This window comes from Petaurus breviceps, unplaced genomic scaffold (assembly GCF_028583685.1).
Source record: "Petaurus breviceps papuanus isolate PSGF00001 unplaced genomic scaffold, PetGlider_PUasm1.0 115, whole genome shotgun sequence".
NCBI lineage: Eukaryota > Metazoa > Chordata > Mammalia > Diprotodontia > Petauridae > Petaurus > Petaurus breviceps.
Window position 1 is genome coordinate 1499803 of NW_027185612.1, and position 5983 is coordinate 1505785.

At 40.0% G+C, this 5983-nt stretch overlaps 1 pseudogene; it reads left to right on the forward strand.

Moving 5' to 3' along the window:
- Nucleotides 1-4430: 4430 nt before the first annotated feature.
- Nucleotides 4431-5070, forward strand: LOC138158583 (GTPase IMAP family member 1-like; annotated as a pseudogene).
- Nucleotides 5071-5983: the final 913 nt, after the last annotated feature.

Here is a 5983-nt window from a genome sequence, read left to right on the forward strand (position 1 = left end):
TGCAGCCTACTTTTCCTCCTATATTTCCAGTCTTCTCACAATGTCTTCTTTACCATATCCTCTTCAGTGCAGTAATGATGGCCTCCTTGCATTTATACTCCATCTTTTGACTGAGAATTTCCTCTGACTGTCCCCCATTCCTGGAATGCTTTCCTTCCTTATCTTTACCTACAGCCTTCCCTTGCTTCCTTTAAGTTCCAGCTAAATTCCTACCTTTTACAAGAATTCTTTCCCAACCCCTTGTAATTCTCCTGCTTTTTTGTTAATTATTAACTATTTTTCTTATACAAAGCTTATTTTCACATATTTCTTTGCTTATTGCTTCTTCCATTGAATTGTGAGGTCTCTAAGGGAGTAGATTGTCCTTTGCTTAGCATAGTTCCTTGCACTTAGTAGGTGCTTCATAAATGTCTATTGACTGGCTGGTTGTATATGGGGGAAGGGTGTAAGGGAAAGTGTAGTCAGTCAGTAAATATTTATTAAATGTGGGCTATGTACCTGGCATTGGGCTAAGCGTTAGGAATTTTTTTAAAAAAGGCAAAAGACTCCTGCCCTCAAAGAACTCAAAATCTACTGGGTGAAAATAACATATTTTTTAAAAAGTTGAAAGGGGAGCAAGGGTTATTTGGCTTGGGAGGGGGTATAATGAAGGCTTGTAGATGGGTAGAAAATGATGAGATAACTGTTCTGAATTCTCTCCTTATGGGGAAGACCTGGGAGGACCTCTCTAATGTTTACCTTCGGCACCTTCCAATCTGAAGAAGGATGGAGTCCCAAATCTAGTAGATACCAAGGAGATATGAGTTTCAGAGTTGGTACAATCTTGAAGAAAGAGAAATTACCAAAGACTTGAAGTTCACTGCAAGGTTGTAAACCTAGTGACTACAAGGTTTTTGCTGCTATAGATGTAGAGAAGTTAGGAAAAGGGAATCATGTGCTTTGAAGGGAAGATGATGAACTCTATTGCAACTCTAAATTCATCTTCCTTTTTTGGGTTTGAAGTGTCTAGGGGACATGTAAATGTAGAGAGGTATGTAGCAGGTAGTCAGAGGAGAAAGATAGTTGTTCGGGAGAGAGATGAAGTTTGGCTATGTAGATTGGTGAGCCATTCACATTGAGATATATCTATGAGATCCTGACAGGTCACCAAGGGAAAGAGAGAGTGAGAAGGAAAGAGGGGACAGGACAGAGTACATTTTATTATGAGCTGCTGGAGACAAAGGCTCTGCTTTTGGGGTCTACATTAAAAACTGAATGTTGGAAATTACCTGTATGAGAGAAGGACTCATGGCCGTGAACTAGGGGAAATGCAATTAAGGAGTGAAAGAAGTTTATGGGTCATGGTTCTGGTCATACAACAGAAATAGATGTGTATGTACTCCACCTAAGGTTAACCTCAGCCCTTGTTTTTGTTTCTTCCCTCACTGTGAACAGGAAATGATTATTCTTTTTGCTAGGTTTAGCTTACCACAGAAGCCAAGTTCCTTCTAATAAGAGATATTGAACGTGAAACTAGGAGTCAAAACTAGTCATGGGCTGGGGTTGCAACATTGAGCAGGAAGTCACTGAGAAACAAAATAAAAGCCAAGAGATACGAACAATTATTAGAGAATGAGGTGGGGGGAGTGAGGGAGAGACAAAGGGGAGACAAAGGTGAGAGATGAAGAGGACAAGTATATGCCTTGGACAGCCCTGACCATTCCAGTACGAGCAAGATAAAGTGGTCAAGTTGTCATCTGCCTCGGATGATAAGGATGTACCAATTAAAAGGTGTATTGTATTGGAAGAATGAAAAAAATTATTTGTGGGGATAAAAGTACAGGTAAGACAGTCCCTGTCTTCAAGAAACTAGTTTATGTATAGTAGTTTATTGCATATGATGGTGTCAACATTTGTCTTCAGGTCTCTAAATTAAAATATTTTGGGGAAAAACTGCTAAACATTCTTTTCTGTTTCAGTGTGATTTAAAATCACTTGTTTGTGTTTTGAAACTGAGTACTTTTATAAATCATTTTGAAGAGCCTTTTGGCTAGAGGCAACAGTTCTAATGTCAGCTTCTAACAACAACCCCCACTCAAAAATTTGGCAAAACACAAGAGGACAATCATTCACCTGAGAAGGTATTGTCCTCTAGGAGTCAACCCTGGTGTTCTTGGAGGGAGGGAGGATTTAGTCAACAAAAGTGTACTTCACCCTTACTCAACAAGAGCCAAAGTTAAGCAAGTAGAGGTCTGCTCCCTGGACAGAGCAGGAAGCCCACCCTCCCGAGAGGTACCACTAACTCCTCACCTGACCAATCTAAGCATTGTGGTTTTACCAAAATGCACAGCCTTCTCCCTTCCTCCTCACAGAGCTGAGCTTTGAGGTCATTGCTGCTGTGGCATGTACCTGAAGCCTGGGTGCATACACAAGCAGCAAAAGGCAGATGGAAAATGAAAGCTGTCTTATCTAAGGATTGCCCATTTCCTGAAACTGAGGCAATTAAGAGAAAGAGAGGTCTAGGATTACCAAATAGGGGTGCTCATGTCTTGTGTTCAAGAGCCCTTTTGAGTCAAGAGGATTCCGGAGCTGAGGAGTCAGCAGAAAGACTTTTACTATGCACAAAACACTACCCTGGACTAATAAATGATTAAATCTGTGGATTAACAAGGCATTTCTTTTCTCTCTGTCTCAATCTTGTCTCTGTCTCTCTGTCTCTGTCTCTCTGTGAGTGTGCATGTGTGTGTGTGTGTGTGTGTGTGTGTGTGTGTGTGTGTCTGTGTCTGTGTGTCTTGGTGCCTGCCTCCTTTCAGACCATTTTCCTGCCTGCTCCCATGGTCATTATTTTTAACTTCTTCCTTTCCCTCCCACTAAAACCTTCTGATAAATGAGCTTTCCTCCCTCTTTTTCCCTGTAAGCTAAACTGTCCTTTTAAGGCTCCTTTCACATAGAGCAATTTTGGAGGAAAAGGTGAGAAAAGGAATTTTTGTGTAGAAGATTTAATTTTTAAGGTATTTAAGAAATCGCCACCATTAACAGATGAACTTTTTGATGCCCAAAAGGATAGAAAAAGAACTGTTTAAATTTAAAAAAATCCTTATAGAATATGTGTCAAAAGAAACCACTTTCACACAAGATCTTAATAGTTTCAGATAGAAAATATACTGTGGCATAAATAAAAAATACTCAAAGCCCTCACTTGATCCTATCATCCCACCTAGTTATGCTCAATGTGGTGATTGAAATCCTTGAAAAAGTTGATTCTAATCACTGCCTCTGCTTCTCCTCCTACTCCATCCTTTTTTAAAAGATATAAATTGTATCTTTTATCTTGAATTTAAACACCAAAGAAAATACTGCAGAACACAAAAAGAACGTTGCATATGAAATTGTGAATGTCAATTTTATACTTCTATTTTTAGAATATAATAAATTCCACATATTACTTTAAAAACTGCCTCATTTATCTTTTCTCTCCCTTCAACCATCTTCTCCATTAAAAAATACAGAAAATTGTTACTAGGATGGCCAAACAATATGAATCTCCAAAGTTACCAAATCCAACAATAAACACACAAACACGTATATATGTATATATTTTTTGTTTGTTTTTATTATTCACTTTAAATTTATGAGTTCCAAATTCCATCTCTCTCCAACCCTTCTCCCACTTGTTGAGAAAGCAAGCAATATGATACTCATTATTTGACAATGTATATCTTTCTGCACCTTATATCTAACACCTCTCTGTTAAGAAGAGGGCAGCATATTTTATCATGGGTCCTCTAAAGACTTGTTTCACGATTGTTTTTTAACAGAGCTCTTCAATCTCTCAGATTGCTTTTCTAAAGAAACAATGTTTTTCTTATACAAATTATTGTTTTTTTTTCTCATTTAATTCTGCATGCATCAGTTTTGTGGGTTCTCCAAAATAATTTTTCATTTTTTTTGGTGAAATAATATTTAATAACATGTATAATAGCAAAAATTGCTGTCATTCTCCAAGTCATGTATTCTTCTGATTCTAGTTCATTTACAATTCTCTTATCCCTTTTAATTATCTCTTCAGAATCTGCAAGACTGCTTTGCTGATAACTATTCCCTCCCCAGTATTATCCTTTCTGGCTGAGTAGCAAGGGCAGTACTGGGTCTTTGGGAGAGGGCACTGAGAAGGGGGCAGAGGAGTCAGCTCTGAACATAAGCTCTCACAGTGAATTTTCTATTGTTAAATTGTTGTCTTGCTAAGTGAAGAAAGTGATAGAGAACCCAGATCATCCTGAAAAGGTAGATTTGATTGATGAATAACGTCTGCTCCCTGTAGATGCAGGAGAGGAGAGACAGCTCCTGAAAGACCACAAGCTGAGGGTAATCCTGGTAAAAAAAAGCATGAACAGGGAGAAGCTTCCCTGGGGAGATCATGCTTGTGACCAAGTTTGGGATGATGCCTGGGGATGATCCCTTTGATCAGGACCTACAGAAAAGGGAGTCAGAGCTGGGGCAGTGAGATTGAAAACATTGGCACCCCTGATGTCTTTGACCTGGAGGTGCCTGCTGAAGGTCTAAATTCTCAAGAAATCATTCATTGTAACATCCTTTTCTCCCTGGGGCCACACGCAGTTGACCCAGCTGGGTCACCACTCTAAGGTGGAAGAGGACAGCATGAAGAAGATAAAGGAGATCTTTGGAAATGATGTCACGAAGCACCCAGTTATTGTTTTCACCTAGGAATGACACCCTGCAGGATTACATCCAGTTCACAGATAAAAAGTCCCTGAAAGAGCTGGTTGTACATTGTGGGGGCTGGGTCTGTGTCTTCAAAACCTGGGCCACAGGGAGAGAGCAGGGAGAGCAAGTGAAGGAGCTGATGGATATAGCAGAGAGCCTGCTTGGATATAGCAAAGAATGGGGGCTTGCGCTACACCAATGAGCTGTACAGCCTAGTGGGAGGCCAACTAGGAGGATAAGTTCCGGAAAGCTGGGGAGAAACTGTCTGAGAGCAAAGGAGCAGAAAAAGAGGTCCCAGGCATCATGAGAATGAGTCTTCCTGAGATGAGCACTCAGATTTGTGGGCCCCAAGGGAATGTGACTTAATGCTATGGAGAATTACCATTGTCATTCTTAACTTATTCTCTCCTTGGGTAAGGGTTTTCATGATGCTTTATAATTATTGGTCTAGGCAGCAGCAGCTCTGAATTGCTTTTAGCTTCTGTCACTTGGATTAACTATTTAGTGAGGGAATAGTGAGGCACATTTCATGATTTAAGAATTCTGAGACCTCAGAGTCTACAGAATTCCCCCCTCTTCCTGATCTGTCTAAACGCTACATTACCTCTAATGTCCACCTCAGCTGGCATATCCTTCAGAAAGTCTTCCCATACCACACTAGTCCTCATTTCCCTCTTCTCTCTCACTTTTTTTTTCATACATAGTCTATAGCTGGTTGGCAGTCATCACACATATTGGCTTGCCTTTTCACTTAACAGTATCATGTTCATGGATGCAGTATTCACTGTATTGTTAACTCCTGATGATTAATTAATTTTACTTTTCTCATAGAACATAGCACTTTCTCTGATGAGGGCATACTATGCTGGGCAGTGCTGTGCCAGTGTCTCCCATGTTACACAATCAATTCAAAAGTTCTTAAGAGAGACCCTGAGATATCCTGGTATCCCTTTTTCTGAGACCATGTGAGTGCTTGCCCTATGTGAGTTCTACATAAAATAGTCTTTTTGACAAGTATACATTTGATATTCAAACAAAGTGACCAGTCCATTGGAGTTAGACTCTTTGAAGTAGAGTTTGAATGCTTGGCAGTTTAGCTCAGGAAAGGACCTCAGTGTCTGGTTGTCTTATCCTTCCAGGTGATCTTCAGAATCTTCCTAAGACAATTCAAATGGAAGCAATTCAGTTTCCTGGCATGGTGCTGTTATACTGTCCAGATATCACAGGTATACCGCAATGAGGTCAGCACAGTGGCTCTGTCGACCTCCAGTGTGGTAGT